The sequence below is a fragment of the Maylandia zebra genome, linkage group LG3, assembly GCF_041146795.1.
Source record: "Maylandia zebra isolate NMK-2024a linkage group LG3, Mzebra_GT3a, whole genome shotgun sequence".
Taxonomy (NCBI): domain Eukaryota; kingdom Metazoa; phylum Chordata; class Actinopteri; order Cichliformes; family Cichlidae; genus Maylandia; species Maylandia zebra.
The window spans coordinates 1,833,539-1,854,607 of record NC_135169.1 but is presented as its reverse complement, the minus strand read 5'-3'; the positions used below and the strand labels follow the sequence as shown (position 1 = coordinate 1,854,607).

General features: G+C 40.9%; 2 long non-coding RNA genes across 2 annotated transcripts; one reads left to right on the top strand and one right to left on the bottom strand.

Annotated features, from left to right (window-relative positions):
• Window positions 1-6,080: 6,080 nt before the first annotated feature.
• Window positions 6,081-7,895, top strand: LOC143416914 (uncharacterized). Its single transcript, XR_013097157.1, has 3 exons — window positions 6,081-6,275; window positions 6,379-7,136; window positions 7,279-7,895. It is a non-coding gene; the product is annotated as an uncharacterized LOC143416914 (long non-coding RNA).
• A 4,404-nt stretch (window positions 7,896-12,299) lies between these two features.
• Window positions 12,300-14,836, bottom strand: LOC143414288 (uncharacterized). Its single transcript, XR_013094818.1, has 3 exons — window positions 14,313-14,836; window positions 13,151-13,238; window positions 12,300-12,431 (listed from the first exon to the last, which is right to left on the bottom strand). It is a non-coding gene; the product is annotated as an uncharacterized LOC143414288 (long non-coding RNA).
• Between the last annotated feature and the right edge of the window lie 6,233 nt (window positions 14,837-21,069).

The window sequence follows — 21,069 nt, the reverse complement described above, 5'->3', positions numbered from 1 at the left end:
TTCCTTAGCCTCCAGGAAAACGTCATCGTGAGAGGGAGAATTGCTAAGGACTCAGGAAAAGAGAGGAGCGATGCTGAGAATTGGAACAGCCTTTTTTAGTAGTGCACACAGCTAACTCTCTCTGCTGAATATGTAAAAAATAAAAGTGTAACTGTGTTACATGCCTGAATGTTGCTCATGGTCTGATGGGAAATAATGTTTTCTATTCTTTAGCACATCGTACAGTCAGCCGTTCACAGAGTCCAGGTTTAAAGGATGAAATCGTTTGTACTGATGCATCTCTCCTCTGGATAAATCTGTTCAATGACAAAAAGACTGAGGTGATGGTTTTTGATGGTTTTCCCTTGTAATGCCCTACCTGGCCCCTGGCAGAATCCACTCTGGCTGCAATCCGGTGGATATGCAGTGTGTACAGGTAAGACCATTTGTTCTGTCCTCACTAGATGTGGGCGTGATTTAGCTTATCCAGTTTGACAGACAGTGAACAGAATGAGAAGAAGAGAATGCTTTGAACTGAGATTCTTCTTTACTTCGATCTGCATCTCCAGTTTACAGGCCATGTTACTGAGGCTTCTTATACATGGTATCCTTTATCCATTTTCATTACTCTCCTTTCTCTTTTCTTTTTGTAAAACTAAATAAACACAAAACAGATAATTACCTTCTCATTCACTGAACATACATAATGTACTAATTGAAACTTAGTTTTCATGACAACCAGCAAAAAACATAAATCTTAAGGTTGCCTAAATTAAACATAAACATCACCTTCAGTTAACTAGCATTATTGATCATAGCAAGTTAGCAAACACATGCTAATATACAGTCGCTAGCACACAAGTAGCTTTACAAATGAGTAATGACCACACAGCTGAAATAGTAACTCAGTATATGCACATTACACATGCATCACAAATCAGATAGTTAAGGTTATAGTATGTAATGAAAACTTACAGGCATGCGTGGGCAAAAGTTTCACCTCCACTGAGCACTTGTAGCAAACTAGCTGGGCATAACAACTTCCCAAGTACCAACTGTGGCCACAAGAGGGTGCCAAATCATACAAACAAAAGCATATCACCACATTAAAGTTATACCAACACACCATTTAAACGGACAGCATTTATAATCTATTTATAATCTATTTATAATCTATTTATAATCTATTAAAAGTCAGCAAGTGTCAGTAATGTTAATGTGGTTATGTTAGTAATACACAGAGTGCTAATATAACAGCTTTAAGATGCATTTGTAGATATTATTACGTGTTTTACCGTCTTTATGGTGCTAGCTTAAAGTTACGGTGTAAATGTTAGCTTATATTGGAGTAAAGCTGTTACTGTTTAAACGATGTTAGCACAGAAATATTAGCTTCTGTCATGACTGATGAAGTTACTGGTTAATAAAATTTCCAGTAAAGTGTTTAATCGCAGCCACAGGTTGACAGCAAATATCTTGATTAGCTTCAGTGCATCTGTAATAAATATGTGCAAGTTTCAGTGCTTCGTTTAAACTGTATGATACTTATACTGAACCAGGGTCAGTGTAAAATACAATCCCAGCTGTGTGAACAAAGCCTGGCTCCTTTAATCCTGCATGACAAACCTCAGGATGCAGGTTATTATTACTCTTTCCTGCTGGCACACCTGTCACACCTGAGAGTCAGCTAGAAACTTACAGTGACGTGGACATCATGCAAAGACTGCCAGACTCTGTAATACTGCAAATGATCAGTGACTCAGGTTAACACTAAACTTTAAACGGCACTTCTGTGTCTCTGTGTGCTGAACATCTAGGATTGAGTCAGGCTGCATCAGCTGAAGCTGTTATTTGTATATATCAGTATTTTTTTATTCAGGTGTGGGGAAACTACGTAAGACTGCAGTGAAGCGATGTACCAGAGTAATCCCTGGCCAAAGGTATCGTACTTAAATCAGACTACTGATCCAGCCACATCAGCCTTTTGTGAGGTCTGTTTAAAGTTTACTAAAAGTGAACTGCAGGTTCCTGAGAGGTGGACTGTGAGCACAGAAACACATGTTCATACATACAGCTGCAGCAAACTTACATTAATTTTAAATAGATTTGTTACTCTGATGTCTGTCTCTGTGTTAGTCCTCTGACAGACTCGTGACCTGTCCAGATGTGTTCTACCTATGACTACTGGGACAGGCTCTAGCCTCTGTAATAGAAATTTTCTGTTATTCTCATTTAAAGTATTTAAGTGCTTATGCATATGCTTAGTTGTGACACTGTTATAGACTGTTCAGTGAAAGTTTCTAAAACTAGATGAACTTACTTCAGCGTCAGCAGTTTGAGAAAACAACTCCCTTTACAGGTGCTGATAAGGCCAAGGGCACAAAACAGCTTAACCATTGATCCGTTGAAGTGTGGTAGGATCAGTTTGTAACTTCCTCCCTCTTCCTTGGAATGCATAAAGGAGTAGGAGCACGACCTCTGTGGCAGCGCTGACATGACTGAACTGTGATGTTTGATGTGTGTTTGCTCTCCTGTGCGCAGTAATAAATAGCTGGATCACAGCTCTTTCTGTGTTGCAGACTTTATTTTAAAAATTCCATGACCCCCCCCCCCCCCCCCCCCCCCCCCCCCCCCCTCCCACTGTGAACATGAATTGAATATTCAGAAGACATTTGTTTAAATAGTTCTAGAAATCGGAGCTGTTGGTGTGTCCTTGGATTGTGTGGTAATAATATTAGAGCCTGCAATCTTTCTTACTGAATCTCTACTATGAGTCATGTTACCTGAGATTAATTCTATGTTTACCTGTCAGCCTGGACGAATGTGCTGTGTGAAGGAAATTAAATTAAATCAGATCTGAACTGCGTACATTTGAGGAACCTGTTCATATTTAATTGAAATATGAACCAGTGATTTTTTGATTGCTGATTCCAAGAGAGTCTTTGTGGAAATCCTTTTTGGCTTTTTGTTATTTTAATTCTCTTCTCTGTTTTCCAGAACAGTTCTCCACAGTCACTGTCCACATGGGTCAGTGGGACCAAGAAGCACTCTGCTAATGTGGGACTCTGACTAGCAACATCCAGCAAGACCCAGACAGCGTTTTCTATCTCCCAGCTGGAGTTTTTGTTTGTCAGTGACTGGAGAGTCAGATTTTTGTTGAGCTTCACACTTGCAGAGGTAAGTCAGTTTGCAGAGATCCCTCCCACCCTGGCTTTCTTATCTGAAACAGTAATATTTCAGTGACTGCTGCTTATACCACAGGTTAACACACTCTACTGATCCCTGATAGGAGAATCATCAATTTTGGCAACAAAGAGCCTGGTGGATGTTTGTTTACAGTCTGATGATGGGACATCATGCTCTGCATCTTCAAAGTTTGCCTCCTCATTATTATTCATACCCAGTAATGTGAAGTATGCTTATATCTACTATAACTGAACCAACCTGGTGCTCTTCATTTATGGAGGCTGTTGAGTCTGAATTTTGGATGTTGTGTATCTCGTGTTCTCTGGGCTTTGTTGTCCTCAGTCTTTTTGCAGGATCAGAAAACAAAACCAGGAGGCGCGTAAATGTTTCTTCTCCATGATGTTTCTTCAAATATTTCTTCTGGATGATGATAAGACTGTGACACGGGATGCCACCTTTGGTCTTGTGATGAAGCAAAGCTCAGGAAGAAGTGGGATTAAATGGTACCCACATGTGTGCTGCTGAGAAGGATGTACAGGGGCACCTGCAGCCAAATCCAAGCCTCAGGTTAGTTGTAGTTGCAGAACGCTATAGACTGAGACAGCTGAGGCATCAAATGTTTGATTAAATGGATGAAAAGGAGAAGTTTCTTCCCTATAATTATCACTTCTTAAAATCTGTAGCAACTTCAAGTCTGTCAGCGTGCTGAGCATGCTCAGAATGTGACAATATATTTTTGTTCAATATTTAATTTCTTTCAGTTGCAATTGTTAAATGAAAAAAAATATATATATATTCTTATAATTTAGCAAACTAATTTATCAAAAAATATATATATACATTAGGGGTGCAACGATATTCGTATCGATATTGAACCGTTCGATACAGTGCTTTCGGTTCGGTACGCATATGTATCGAACAATACAACATTTGTAATTTATTTTATCAATTTTCCTTCTGACGATGATGTCTGTGTTGAGCGCTCAGTGAATCTGCGTTCGACTACTCCGCCTAGGCTGCACTGTCGAGCGCAGATCCACTGAGCGCTCAACACAGACAGCATAGTCAGAAGGAAGAGCTCAGGGCAAGCTAGCAAGACAGAAGTTAAGCTCTCCTTGCAACATGGACCTCCCCCACCCTCATTCAGATCTGGCGTTTGGAATTATTTTGGTTTTCATGTGACGTATGACCCTGAAGGTAAGCGAGTCATGGACTAAAGTAAAACAGTATGTTGGATGTGCCATGCAATGCTCAATTACATGGGTGGGAACTAGTGTGTTAGCGCAGTTAGCTCGTTAACGTGTTGGCCGTCTAGCCCCATGCACGGGGTGATCGGCGGTAGCTCGTTAACGGAGATTTGCCGTGTTGTGGCGTTAAGGTCATTTCAACGAGATTAACCTGAAAGCACTCGTGGGAACACAACGAATATGACTGCACATTTACGCCGACATCATCCTAGTGTAAAGACAAAAACAACAAGCATGCTACAAACTTTAGCCGAGTCATTTAGACAGCCGTTAGCACATGATTCTCCTTATATGTTTAATATGCTGCTGAGAATATAGCCCAGAAGAAGCGGATAGTATAGCTTTTATTTTGGAAAGAGACATTTCTCTGTAATAAACTCTCTTTTCCACAGATGAGTGATTCCTCAATCAGATACAGGGCTTGCAATATCGCTAGCCCGACGTCCTGGGGCTAGCGATTTTTTCAGTCGGGCTACCACAATCTATCTCTTCCCTGCCCGTCGGGCTATTGTAGGAAGGAAAAATATATGTCAATGCTTTTGCATTCTTTCAGAAATGTAGCTGGGTAATTATGTCATTGGCATCGGTGAGCCACTGTCAATATGTGACATATTGAAGTCGCGTTTGAATTTGCGCTTGTTTTTTTGCTTTCACTTTGCAATCGTGCGAACTGTGTATAGAGAGCGACAGCACTGATCTGTGAGTGATGATAATTTGTGCACCAATTCCTCTGACATCGTCTTATTAATCGTTAGCTTACTATGCAAACATGACAAGTGAAATCTCCCGCAGCAAGCTTAAACATGTGAGAGGTTGATCGCACAGAGAATCGCTGAGCTTATGTGAGTGCGTGTGTAAAAGCAGCAGGATATATATTTCAGTTCTGCTGAGCCAAATAAGACAGGTCAGGGTGAAGAAGTGACAGCCAAAGAAAAGCTTACCACAAAACGGAGAAGTTATGACAAATCAGACTATAAGGCAAAAAGAAAGTGCAGCTTTATGGTTTCATGGACAAAAGAATTTCTGTGGCTGCAATATGACGAGCTAAATAACCAGGGCTGCACATAAGTGGTCCGCAGGTGCGCATTCGCTGTCAAAATAAAAAACACGCACAAGGGTTAGGGTTAAATTTAAAAACTGTACTTTTGAGTTAAAATATATATTTATAATTTTAATAAATGACAAATTAAAAAGGCATGAACATTTTTTTTGTATCGAAAAAATATCGAACCGTGACACCAAAGTATCGAACCGAACCGAACCGTGAATTTTGTGTATCGTTGCACCCCTAATATACATATATCTGTATTGGTTTTAATAAATTAATTTGACACCTGTATTGAAAATACCATATTGTATTCATACAGAATCAGTTTGGTATCATTGTTTGTCTGCTCACTGATTGTTGAAGCTAAGAGCTGCTTTGATCTGTTTAGATCTAAAGTATCCAAAGTTGAGCTCTGATGTTTCTTCACCCGTGTGTGTTATATGTGATTCCTACATGCTGGCAGAGCAGCAGTTTATGAAATGTATATTTGTTTTATGCTTACAGATATGTTTTTCTTGACAGAGCCTCTGCAGAGGTTTGACAAAGCAGAGAAAACATGTGCTTTACATTTTACTGTGATTTATTGAGATATTTGTTTCCTGATGTTCAGCAGGAATGGAGAAATAGAATCAAAGGCAGATGTTTTTGCTTTTTTTGTAATGATGTAAGTAAATCTTCAATATTATTTATTTGCTTGGTTATATTAGGAGTGTTTCTGAGTGAGGGGGGAGGAGTCATCATCCAGGTAAAGTGACGTAGATCAGTGGATACACTTGTCTCCCCTTTAAAAGAGACAATCCAAGTCATCCTTAAATGTTAGTGCTTTCAAATACACAAACATTTTTAAAGGACAAAAATGAACATCCAACTTTGACTGTAATACAAAATAAATCTTTGCATGTGTTTTTTCAAACTCAGATGGGCAGCATATCAGTCTTGGACTGTCTAACCTGCCGGAGCAGCACTGAATGACCACCACACATGTGTTACGCCCCTAGTCTAGGCGTATAGGGACGCACATAAGGTTGGAGGAGAGAGAGACAAATCCCCGCCCTGGTTCCCAAGCCAAACATCCAAACCAGTTGTGAGTAAAAAGGTGATTTTATTTAAGGAAAAGAAGCATAGCTCCAGGGTGAGCCCAGGCCAAAATAATAAACAAAACCAACTAAGTACCACCAGAGAAAAACTAACTAAACCCTAGGAAAGAAACAGAACAAACAAATGACAGAGCTATCCCTCGCTCCCTACCCGGAAAACAGGAGAAAACGGTTCCAAAAGAAAAGGCGGCTTCCGCTTCCGCCCAAGAGTGCCTACGCTCTCAGCACCAGGAGCGGCTTTCACAATTCATGCTCACACAAATACACAATAAGAATACAGGCTGGGAAAACCAGGGTCAGGGCCGCGTCGGCTGTCAAGCTACTCGCTCGCTCCACTCTCTCTCCCTCTCTCTGTGGATCTGTCAGAGCGGCTTTTTGAAGGTAGTCACCTGCTCCATGGTCCAATCAGCCGCTCACTACTCTTCATTAGGGGAGGGACCTGGAAAGAGTCTTAAGCACAGTACAGAAACACAGGAAGAAAACAGCCCACACAGGGTCCTCATGGCCACAGCCGTAACACATGAGCATGTTCCTGCAACATTCAGCATCTGATCCTTCATCTGTGTGCTTCTGCTTTTGGTAAGTAGAGTTACCCAACTCCAGTAACTCTAAACACATGCCATCCATTTCTAACGGCCTGGTTACTTCCTGTCAGTTACTTTAGAAACCATGTGGTCACCTGACCTAACACTGTTTCTTCTTCTTCCCCTTAATGTTCAAGTGTCACATGTCCAACAGCTGGAGAGGAAACTACACCAGTGTACTGAGATGTTTCAGCAACACGTGCCAGATGCTGTTCCTTCATGGTGACATCACCAGAGACAGCCCCGCCCACCTCAGGACCTCGCCATTGATCATGATGATTATAATGATGACAGCGAGCGGAACTAAGACTGTAAAAATCCACGACCAGAATGTTTCTTTCTAATTATTAATGAATACTGAGAGCCTCTTTCTGTGTTTTGTCTGTTTTGGTTGTTTTTTTACCTCATTTGTTACTAACAAAGTTCACAAACTCACACAGTTTACATTCTGTATGTTTCCATCTTTACCAGCCACACTCTAACTGCATTTAAGAAAATAATCCTTAGAAATCGTCGTTTTTCTCTTTTGTAATTGATGATAATTCAGTGAATATACTGCGCTGCTTCCTTTTATTGCGTCACATATTGCTTTAAGTTTTTCAGTGTCCAGTTATTTTTTACTGCTGTTTGAATTCTCTGTATGTTTGACCCTGTAGACTGTTTGATGGACTGCTTGTCTTCCTGTTTGTTACCGCCGCCTGTTTTTTAATAAAGATTTGGATTTCTGACTTCAACACAGCCTCTGCGTGTCCTCCCTTTGTGTCCTCTTCCTCTGTGAATGTGTTGCATGTGTCACAGATTCATTTTATTAACAGCTTTCCCACAGTGAGTTGCATCAGCATTCATTCACAGCACATTTCAGAAGGATTCAGATTAATACAGTGATCTTACAGTCAGAATGATCCTGACAGAGTGCCACTGTAAATGATCTTTCATCGGGTAAATTTTAAAGTTCAGTATTTCAAAGCAGGAGTTATGAAGACTCATACTGGCATTAGGACTAATAATATGTACTTACAAAGTCAAAGTTTTTTAATTATGCTAGAATATTGGAAGACAATCAACTTTTAGTGTTTTCCGCATATTAATTATTCTGAAATAGAGACGGTGACCCTAACTGTACAGAAGCACTAAACAACTGACAATCTAACAGACATCATTGGCCTGAGCCGTCATGCACAGTGAGTCTGATCCTTTGCTGTGAGAGTCTGACAAGCATGTTTCTGGTCAGTTTGGAAGAAATAATATCACAATGTTGATCTTTTTTTCAATATTCCTTCTCTTTTACAACATAAACTGTGATCAAAGCTACTTATGTTCACAGCATGTAATAATACTGACAGTCCAGGGCATTGTGGTCTGTTGAGCTAGGGTTAGGGTTAGCAATTCAGACATATGTAATCAATATTAAATGTCTCTGACGTGGGCCACTATCCGCAGTGTTGGGAAATCCGTACCAGGCTGGAACGAGTCAAGGTAGGTGAGCATCCACGAGAAGACAGCAGATGCATCCTACTGACAGGACCAGGAGACTCCAGAAACCGAGCATCTTCTCTTCAGTGCCATCCTCTCCTGTCACCCTCTCTGCCCGCAGCTCTTTGAGTATGGGGTAGATAAGGGCGCAGAGAAACCCTTATTACTAATTTGTATTATAATTTGATTTTCATGAAATATTCATATTCAGTATCAGTCCTTTTATATTAATAACCACGTATCCACCCAGGCTCATGGTGGGGCAGGGCTCTGTCCTGGGATGCTTGAGTACAAGGTAATGTACACCTGACCAGGTATCCAGTCTGTCAGAATTGTTTTCAATATTTGGTTCAAAAACACGAGTGACAACAAAAATCCAACTAGGATTCTTGCATATGATGAATGAAGTCTGTCTTTGACTGTATTGTCCAGCTGATCCATCAAACCCCCAGCAGGTGAACCTTATTCATGACATAACACTGCAACAATGTAAAAAATGAAACAGCAACAGTCTAAATGTAAAGTGCATCTAAACTCCTCTTCAATAAATCATATGCAAAGAGTCATTCAGGACTGTAAAACGTGAACTACAGAACCCAGAGTCTTCATCATTAAATCTCTGGTTGCTTCATTTTTCTATCCTATATCAGACACTTTAAGGTTAGGTTAGGTAAAGTTGCATTGTCGTGGTGAGGCAAAGTGCTTTATGTGTGTGTGTGCGTGTCATGAACGGCTATAAAAGGCCTATAATTAAAGAACAAAGCGGGTTTGAGTTCGAGTTGCGGCAGACTGTCACTACTTGTAAGTGGAACGCAGCCTTCCTACGGCGGACAGCTAATAACAGGAATCGGACGCGGTCCACCCAAGTCCACAGCAACCACCATAGCAACCGCCTAGCATGACCTTAAAAACATATTCTGTCTTCATAACTATCAAACACGTGAAATGATTTGCAAAGTGTGAAAGTGTTACAGCTGCAGAGAGCTATGGCGGCATCTTTGGAAGCTGTTTACACAGCTAATAATATACGATGTAACCATGGAGACAGTCAGTCACGTGAGCTAGCGGTGCACGTTTACTACAGTGAATAAGGTGATTGCGTCCACACGCTGCAGAGGGTAAAGACATTACTTCAATATTGTTTTATATTGATATATATTTGCCTTCTGTTGACCATCACCTCAGGTTCACCATCACAGTTTCAGCAGACAGATGCACACTGTCTAAATATGAACACATTCAAAAACTCATGTCTCAGAAATAACCACAGCTGTTCATGTTTGTCATTAGAATTTTATTTGTAAGAAAATTATAAGCTTTATATTGTGCATCAAATAAAAGAACATTTCACAACTCTGAGTCAACAGAAACAGGTAACAGAAATGTCTCTAATGTGTACAGTGTAGTGTAAGCATTAAAAGATCATAAAGGAAACACTAACATTTATGTGAAACTAATTGTAATAAAAAAAATGAACAGGTGGTTTATAGATGTAAAAGAAAGAATCCGAAAACAACACTTTTTTGGTCTAAGTGATCAAAGTAGAAAACAGAACTGATGTTCAAAAACAAACCGTAGCTGCACTAATATTACACATCGTTGTACTGAACAGACATGTTGCTTTTAAAACCACATGCAGTGTGTGACCGTGACTGTTCACTGAGACCATGAACGCCACTTTGCTGAAGCCTTCACCTTCTTTTTCTTCTTCTTCTTCTTCTAAATTGGAAGCAGAAGGAGCATGAGCTGTTTTGATCTACTGAAAGGAAAAAGAAGAACATCTGAGCTGAAACCAGTCAGCTGAAATCAATAAGACAGGAACAAATTCAATGCAGTGTCTCAGGTGGCTTAGCCTGTTACAACTGTTGATACAAGCTAAATACGGTTAACACACAGTGTCAGGGAGCTCCAGTGTGGGAACTAGTGGCTTTAGGTTTGTAGTCATTTAACTTTCATCCATTCATTCATTTAATTCAGGAGGAAGAAATGTCAGGTTGGTGCAGGCTGGTTACATTTGGTCCCATGCTGTCTTTAACTAAATGACTTGGTTCACTTTATGGCTGGGCTGTATGTGGGGTTATATCATGTTATTTGGGCAGGAGTACCTGTCCTCTGTTAGACTTAGAAAGTTTCTCCATAAGTAGAGTTTCTAACTCTTATAGCACATCTGTGGCTGACAGCTTTTTGGTGGCTCTTTTTACCCCACACTGGCTGTGAGTGTGTAAATAGCCCCACTAGTTCTTTTGGATTGCAGTTAACTTGGGAGGAAGAGGTAGGTCTGCCATGACTAGATGAATAACAATTATCTGGGATACATAAATTTCAGTCTTGGCAGCCGGGGGTCAGTCCGCCAGGGCCTCCGCTCCTGGCCGCCACCCGGCACGCAGATCGCGGATACAAGCGGCAGAAATGAGCTTCCTCCGAAGGGTGGCTGGCCTCTCCCTTAGAGATAGGGTGAGAAGTTCGGCCATCCGGGAGGGGCTCAGAGTAGAGCAGCTGCTGCTCCACATCGAAAAGAGCCAGCTGAGGTGGTTCGGGCATCTGACAAGGATGCCCCCTGGGCGCCTCCTGGGTGAGGTGTTCCAGGCATGTCCCACCGGGAGGAGGCCCCGGGGCAGACCCAGGACACGCTGGAGAGATTATATCTCTCGGCTGGCCTGGGAACGCCTTGGTATTCCCCCGGATAAGCTGGAGGAGGTGGCTGGGGAGAGGGAGGTCTGGGCCTCTTTGCTTAGGCTGCTGCCCCCGCGACCCAGCCCCGGATAAAGCGGATGAAGATGGATGGATGGATGGATGGATGGTTGGACATAAATTTCATAATGCATGCATATATCTCTATAAACCTGCCTGAGGGCTGCCATTTTTTACATTCAGTTATTTCTTTGTTGAATCTAAATAATGAATGTGTTACAGTTAAACTGACACTGGTCAGTGTAAATGGCTCATTGTGACACAGAAACCTTTAAATTAAACCTGATATCGAGTGTCAAACAATATCAAAGCTGTAAAAGCTGTTTACAGTCAGAATTTATAAAACTATGATTGTAAATAAATTCAAACAAGTGAGCTTTTCTCTTTGTGCTGAATATCAACACTGTGACTTCTTAGACTGTAAGCTTTACTTCAGCACAACCAGTTGTAGAAGCTGCCACTCCAAATGTCTTTTGATAACAAGAAAAAAATACCTTTTCAGTCCACGGCCTGAAGTTCTTCTCCGACATCTTCTGCCATCGGCTTTGTCTGCTGGTTTGAAGACAATAAACCACAAAAAAGATGATTGAGTCACTTTGTCTGCGTCATGCAGCTCGAATGTGTCGTGTAACGATGTTGAATAGCCGTCGTTATCCCTCTGCTGTGTCAGTAGGATTGTACTGTACAGCATCTCATTGATATGTGAGGAATGCTAATGTAACACGATAACAGACTTACATCATTAAAACATAAAGGACAGGAGATATTTAGATATTTTTATATTTATATTACATTTTATAGCTGACGGATATTACTAAATAGATAGAATTTACTAAATAGCTGGATGAAGATGAAAAATATGTCTATAATAACAAATGACCATGAGAGCCAGTAGAATTAATTCAACTGGACACTCGAAACATGTCCTTAAATGCTCTTTAAGTGGCAGAACAGATGAACAAACAGTTAATTGCTTACTTGAGATGAAATCTGCTCAGCTACTTTGAAAACAGCTTCCTCCTTTAACAGGATGACTGCTCAGGGGTAAGGCCATCATGCAGTCCAGCAACCTTTATGGTTCTGCTTTGATTCACCAGGAACTATTAGGGAAACCTTCCAGCGCCTCCTGTGAAAGACACAGGCATAAACACACAAACATTTATTAACATGTTCCACAGTCTTCCAGTTTGATTTTCTCATCCTGTGGACAACAACGTACATGGATGCAGGTTTATTGTTAACTGTTGTAAGGTTTATTTAATGAACATATCCAGCTGCAGCTCCACTGTGATCCTGAACTGGATAAGCACTTAAGAAAATGTGTCAATAAATGGACAAACATCAACATACTATAATTATCCAAACAGACGGGACCAATAATGCTTCACTGAGTCAGAGACTTTAACGTCTCTTCTATGTAAGAATGTCTCGTGCTGATATACCTGCAAACTTGACAACAAAGGTTTTTCAGACTACATGTAGCTGTCCTCTATGTCAGCTCACACATTTACATTTATGTCACACTTATTTCTGCATTTTATAATTATTACTTACATTTTGATTAGATAGCTTGAGTTTGTAAATGATCAGATTACATAATTGGAATACAATGTATCCAGTTCAGGGTCGCGGGAGGATGAAGCCTATCCCAGCTGATACAGGACAAAGACAGGCTGCCAGTTTATTGCAGGGCTAACACAATATGTGTAACAGAAAATCCACTTAAATGTTTGATATTTCTTATAATAATCATAATTATGACTATTATTTAAAGATTTCTTTATAAATACATTTTGATTTTTTATAACCTCTAAAATATAAACCTGAGCTGTTTCAGATTCTGACCTCTGACCTCACTGTAGCTCCCTCTTGGAAGTACGTCTGCTTCTTGTCCCCAGTGTTGACCGCCTGCCCTTGATATCACGTACTGTAACTGAGGAACAAAAAAGGACAAACACTTGCCTTCATTTAAGAAGTACATTCATACAGAGGTAATCTATGGAAACACACTAGTTCACCCTTTGGGAGAAATCAGTTCCTGTGAAACATTTCTGTAAATGAACATCATGTGGAGAATGAATGAAATGAGTTCTTCAGGTGACTCAGCAGTCCCACACTGACAAATGAAATCTAGTTAAACTATTAAGAATATTTGCCCTTCTGAAATCTGTGTTAAACAACAACAAACATAAATTAGTAACAAAAATACAGCTGAGTAGAGGCTTTACAAACCACCAGCAGCCATAATGCTAAATTTTAATCTTCAAATGTTTCTGAGCCATCTTTAACCTGCTTTTAACACATTAAAGTCCCACAGTCAATGCAGCCTGACTCAATCCTAAATGTTCAGCACACAGAGACACAGAGGTGCCGCTTAAAGTTTAGTGTTAACCTGAGTCACTGATCATTTGCAGTATTACAGAGTCTGGCAGTCTTTGCATGATGTCCACGTCACTGTAAGTTTCTAGCTGACTCTCAGGTGTGACAGGTGTGCCAGCAGGAAAGAGTAATAATAACCTGCATCCTGAGGTTTGTCATGCAGGATTAAAGGAGCCAGGCTTTGTTCACACAGCTGGGATTGTATTTTACACTGACCCTGGTTCAGTATAAGTATCATACAGTTTAAACGAAGCACTGAAACTTGCATATATTTATTACAGATGCACTGAAGCTAATCGAGATATTTGCTGTCAATCTGTGGCTGCGATTAAACACTTTACTGGAAACTTTATTAACTAGTAACTTCATCAGTCATGACAGAAGCTAATATTTCTGTGCTAGCATCGTTTAACCAGCAACAGCTTTACTCCAATATAAGCTAACGTTTACACCGTAACTTTAAGCTAGCACGATAAAGACGGTAAAACACGTAATAATATCTACAAATGCATCTTAAAGCTGTTATATTAGCACTCGGTGTATTACTAACATAACCACATTAACATTACTGACACTCGCTGACTTTTAATAGTCATTCTATAAATGCTGTCCGTTTAAACGGTCTTACCTGTACACACTGCATATCCACCGGATTGCAGCCAGAGTGGATTCTGGAGTCTTCCCACGCTCCTGTTAGTGATCCTCCATCTGGATGGATGAGAACAACCTTCTGAACAATCTAGCAGGAGATGACCCATATCTATGGGACTGATTTGTGCTAATAACACCCATTGTATGGACTGATAACAGCCGAAGCGGGTGAATAAAGTCACCCAGTAGCTAGCTGTGCCATTACCCAGCATACATCACTCCCTCCGTAAATGCAATAAACCATACAAAAGTATCGTTCTACCTGTTTTTCAGGTAGTTGTTTACATTATATAATTTATTGTGTTCTGTATACGTCACTACAATGTGATTTGGAAAATGTCTAAATATACCGACAGCAGGCACTTCCGCGGCAATCTCTTCAATCGGAGGACCCTTCACGTCAATTCCCGACGCGAGAGGGGTAACCTGCGCGTCCATAAGTGAAGCAGAGGGAGCCTGACCATGCGTCACACGTTTGACGAGTTGGGAGTGAGAACGTGTTGGCCACACCCACTTTAACCTCTGACTACTTTTCAGAGTCCTTTTCACTTTGACTTCATTTCTACTTAACTACAGATGAACTACAGAAGTGTCTGATTATCAGTAATAATCTATAATTTACTGAATAATATGTAGAATATAAAGCAGAATCTGTGGGATGACTTACTGTAGTCAGTTCAGGAGAATCCTCAGAGTTTCTGCTCCTCATCATGATGGAAAAATGAAAACATGTTGATGCTCTTTGAGCTGGAATCAGTCCAAAGCAGCCGTGAGTGTGAACCAACAGACATCATTATAATAACTCTGACATGAATCCTGATAGAAATCCTGCTCACTGACCTCTCTAACTGTAACTCTGTCACTGACACATCTGCCAACATCTGTTCCTGTAACAGCTTAGAGGAGTTCAGCACTTTCTCTCAGATTATTATGAGAAAAGTTAATATGACCCTAAATGTGGCGCAGCAATAAACAGATTCCAAACAACAAACTCACAGACTATGAGATCTGCTCACAGATGTCTATGAGGTGTGTGTGAAACACATTTTCAGCTTTTTAATATTCTGAATAATTTAGCGCCCAGCTATCTTTCTGAACTACTCCATTCATACAATCCCAACACAGCACTTAGATCGTCCAATCACAGGCTCCTAGCACAACCTAGGACTCGAATGAAGTCGAGAGGTGACCGGGCCTTTGCATCCGTGGCACCTAGACTCTGGAATAACCTCCCTGTTCATATTCGTACTGCTGAGTCTATCCAGTCTTTTAAATCACGTCTTAAAACTTATTTTTTTACTTTGGCTTTTGATTCTGTCTAGTTGGCTGGTCTAGCTTGTTGTGTTGTTACCTATTGTTTGTTGTCCTCTTTTATTGTTTGTTTTAACTGTCTCATGCTTTTACTGACTGTGAAGCACTATGGTCAACACTGTTGTTTTAATATGTGCTATATAAATAAATTTTGATTTGATTTGATTTTATGGACACATTTCATAAATCTGCATATTTTTCCCTGTTCAGCAGTGTAAGAATCTAAATTGTTGTCTGAAGGCCAAAAGATGCCAAACAGATTTAGGTTCCCAAGTCGACCATTACAGTATAACACTTCGTCAATTGTTCGTCTGTCCTGCTCACATCTCCAATTGTTGTACACGTTGTCATTAACGTGGCTTCACTCCACATCAGTCACGCCGCTTTGCTCGCTAAAACACATAAAGACGCTGTCATAGCCTGTCAACAACGTTGATTGGCTGCGTATATACGAATGTGAATCACATTAATGGCTGGACTATGGGATAAGGTGGCATCGTTCTAATCCCATGCAGGAGCAGCCAGTCACTCACTGACTAACACTGCAAAACAGAATTGTTAAAGTTTTAATTTTAATTTCAATTCAGGTTAGATTTTTTTTTGTGCGCAACGCAGATTTTCTGTGCGCAGAGACCGTGCCAACAGTGCGCAGCTTAGAGGGAACATTGCTGGGTGATACCAGCTGTTTTAGCCAACTTGCTTTGCATTTTAAGATAAAACCTCTTTTCACTGAAATTCTGGTGTTCGTCTCCTTATTTATGTTGCAGCTTTTGAGCCGGGTGGTAACATAAGGGAGAAAGTTAACAGAAGGAGTAGGCAAGAGAAAAAAAATAACACAGTAGGCAAACCACAGCAACTACCAACATATGCATAAATAACAGTAAATAATAAATAATAATAAGTGCTCACCGGGCAGCCAAGCAGCCACCAGGAGTGAACTCAACCAGATGGCTGGAGTCCTTCTCCCAGCCTCCAGCCCCAGAATGGGGAACGCTGGTGTGTCAAAACCCCATTCCTCACTCTGCTCGCTCATAAATCTTAACATAACAAAGCAGAAATAAAACTGATGAAAGACGAGCAGCAGAAAATAGTCTGCAGGGAGAGAGCATGCAGCGCTGCAGCACTTCCTGGAAATCACATGACTGTAATGAGAGTACAGGAGAGTAACTGAGTACACTTCCTCTTTGTGATGGAGGTGATTTTTTTTCTTTATATTGTGTCAGATAAAGTCTGACAGCTTTTCTTCAATTCATTTCACTTGATTTGATGATGAGATGAGATAGCCTTTATTTGTCAGTTGCAGGTCTTGCCCACAACCGAGATGACAGACCTTGCCGACCGTACATACAATACACAAACATCACATTGGGGAGACAGATCAGGCTAGGTAGCGAGGAAAAAAACATCGAAATGTGTAACACAAAAGGGTAATACAGGAATGCACAGATATCAACACACCATAGCACAATAAACACAGACAGCAACATGGGAAAGAGTTCCAGTGTGTACATCTGATCTGGGACCGCTGTAATCTTTCGACTGCGCCTCCAGCTGACCCGATGGCCACATCAGAGGGGAGGTAAGCGTTGGAGGTGGCGTTGGATCCGGGGTAGGGAGGGTGATGCGTCAGTGAGTGCTTATCAGTATCAGTATATGTATGTGTATGCGTGTCCATAGTTCAGCTGAGACAGTGTCCTTCGCCCTGCCAGGCTAAGTAAACAGTCTTCCAGCCAACCCAGGTGGCCTTGCATGGAATGGGAAGGAACAGACTCAACACAGTTGTTATCAGGGTGTTTTTGTTCAGCTCCAGCCTTGAGCCCACGGCTGGCGCCGAAGGGGTAGCCAGATTATGATAGTAATTTTTCTTTTGCAACAACTCATGAGAATTTTTCTTTTGCAACAACTCATGAGAATTTGACAGCTGTTCTTTGAAACAGACTGAGAGAGTGTTCCAGGGAAAGTAATACAAAAAAACACGAGACTAGACAAGGATATAAGCAGGGAAGATAAGGGAGAGGAGAAAAAGTGCGTCCGCCTCCTCCGAGAGCCAAAAAAAGTTTGTTCATTTGTTTTCACAGATGAAACCAGTCAACAGTAAATCAGATGTTAACTCCACATAACCTTCATCTGTAAGCAGTAACCGCTTCCTGTTGTGTGTGTGTACTTGTGAAGCAGCACTGGATCAATGCATATAACTGATGTGCACATGTCCAACAGAAGAAGGTCGTCATCGTCTGTCCTGCTCCTTATTCTGTCATTATTGCTCCCAGAAATGTGTTATTATTTCAAACATGTGAAGCTGAACTCTGACACATAACATCAAACAGCTCAGCAACCAGTCACACATTCAAATGTAACGCAGCTCTTTGAGTGTTTGAACCTGCTGTTGTGTTGCTTTTGTGTGCTGGTGTCACTGATGGCTGCTGCTGCTGTGACAACAAACACACAACCACTGTCATGTTGTCTCTCTGTGTGTTAGCAGTGTAGACCTTTGTTGTTAGGGCCAAAGGTCAAAGTTGACTTTCAAAATTAATGTAAAGAAACCATGTGGAGTTTAATATCTGATATGAAAGGACACGAAGAGAGCTGAACAACACACAGTTTATTTTTTCAATACGACGTCACAATGACGCTATAAAGTGTCACAAAATCACACACTGCATGAAAACATCTTAAAATCTGAAGTTTTTACAGGTTATAGAAGCCAAAGATTTCCAGTTCTGCTCCAATCATGTGAGTAAATATAATAAATACAAAGGTCAAAGGTCAGGGTCACACGAATGAGGACAAAGCTTTCGTTTCCATCTCCAAACATTAAAACAATATATTAGTCATTGGAGGACATGAACACTCTTTGTTTGAGCTTTTCAAAATATTATTTTTTCAGTGCAACATTATGTGACTTCACACTGACACAAAGATGAATATACTGCACTAGATTTACATATTAACACTGCTGACATCAGCACATGATCTATAAAACCTGATGATGTCATCAGGCTGACATCAGCATGATGTCGCAAATACATGATAAAACATGTTTTAGTACAGCCTCTTGTTCTCTCCTGTAGTCTGAGTGTAGCCATTACAACAGTGAGACAGCACTGCCACCATGAGGTCAAACTGGAGCATTGCAGGTAATAGGGAAAAGGAAAACACACAAACCTCTATTTCTGATGTGTTTGACTGGAGGTTGTTGATGATTTCACAACATTGTATGTGATGACACTGGTGATGTCATCTCCATCTGCTGAAATGAGTTAAAGTAAACACTTTTATGATTTAGGAATCTAAATGGACCAAATTATGACCAATTCAATTCAATTCAATTTTATTTATATAGCACCAAATCACAACAAAAGTCGCCTCAAGGCGCTTCATAGATACAGAGAAAAACCCGACAATCATATGACCCCCTATGAGCAAGCACTTTGGCGACAGTGGGAAGGAAAAACTCCCTTTTAACAGGAAGAAACCTCCGGCAGAACCAGGCTCAGGGAGGGGCCACAGAATGGAAACAAAATACCACAATGAATAAGACTGAATATGTAAAAACCTTCAAGTTTCCTGTGAACACATCGTCTCACCAGCAGAACCAGTAACACCAGTAGAACCACAACATAGACTGATCCAATGGGCAACAGCACAGAGAGAAGAACAATGGTGTGTTTGTCTAAAATAAAGCAAAACAGTCATTAAGTTGTCGTCACATTGTGAATGTTGAAACCTGCGGAAACACAGACAGGTGAGTGTGTCACCTGTGACAGTGATCCAGCTGTTAGTGAGGGGAGGGGCTGTGTGTCTGTGAAGTTGTGTAATGGTAAATGGCCTGTATTTATATAGCGCTTTACTAGTCCCTAAGGACCCCAAAGCGCTTTACATATCCAGTCATCCACCCATTCACACACACTGTCTCAGCTGTAGGAGCCAAACATGACATGATGGTATCCATATTGTTGCAAATGACGATCTGATTATATATTAATTTTAATATTGATTTCTTTTGAGAACCAGTGTGAGTCTGTTTCTATTTTCAGTGACTAACAGAAAGCATGAGTTTAAACCTGAGTGTAAATGTGACCAGATGAAGTGTGAGGTTGTGAGAAAGTCTCTGACTGCATTCATAGATGTGTCCTTTCAGCTGCTCGCTCTGATCCAACCTTTGGTCTCTAAGAAGAGGCTTCAGGGAGATGTTTGCTACGTTGGACTGTAGGACCATCAGAAATGTGTGCAGTAACAAAACAGGCAGCACTGAAAGCAGCTCTAAGTGTTTGTGTTGTTCAATGATTTGTGCACAACAACAACAATGGGACCTCTCTCATCCATCAGTCACCATGTGGACATTTTTCTGACACACTTTGAAGCTGATGGACGTTTTGTGTCTGCACTAAGTACGTTTTCACCAGCTATGGCACTGGCAGGATTCACTGAATGTGTGTGTGAATGGGTGGATGACTGAATGTAGTGTAAAGCGCTTTGGGGTCCTATGGACTAGAAAAGCGCTATACAAATGCAGGCCATTTACCATTTACCATTTACTTTCACAGACTCACAACCACCAGCTCCACCCCTCCCCTCCCCCTCCAGCTGTAGGCTTTATCATTGAGTTTCCCCACACATGTTTACAGACGAGTTAGAGAGCAAGAGAAGAAGAGACTGATTCATAAATGTCTTTGTTTCTGCTCTAACCAAACAATGCTGCTCTACAACTCTAGACTACCAGCCACAAAGACAACAGCTGGAGAAACATCTGTCTACCTCTGACATCCACCAGCTGATCCATACAACAAACAAACATCAACAACCAGGAAGCAGCTTCACCTCTGATCACACACACTCAACTCTACTCACTCACCTGGAGGAACAACAACAGTCAGGTAGATGATGCTGATGAGCTCCCATGAGTCTCTTCCCATGTAGACATGACATTCGTATGTTCCAGCATCATTAATTGTCACATACTTCACAATCAAGGACACGTCTCCATCCTTCATCTCTTTGTCCTGCAGATCCACCCGGTTCTTAAAAGATGGATGCTGGTCATCTGTTTAAAATCGCTCATCCTTGTACAAAAGCACATATTCATCTCTCAGGTCAGCTCTGCTCCATTTTACAACACTGATGGGATTATTATTTAGAGCTCGACATGTCAGAGTGACCTTCTGTCCAGACTCAGCTGTGATGTTTTTCTGGTCTGAAAGAGGAAACAACACAGAGCAGAGAGGTTAAAGGTCAAAGTACAATTATGATCAGAATGATTGACTTTAAATATTTTGTTTATTTCCTTTGACATTTGAGTTTTTAGTCATGTTGGATTTAATGAACCTCTGAACATCCAGCAGGTCACCAGTGACCCACTGAGGGGGAATTTTAGCCTCATGCTAAACATGCAAAGTGTCAGAAACTACAAGATGTTAGCTTCC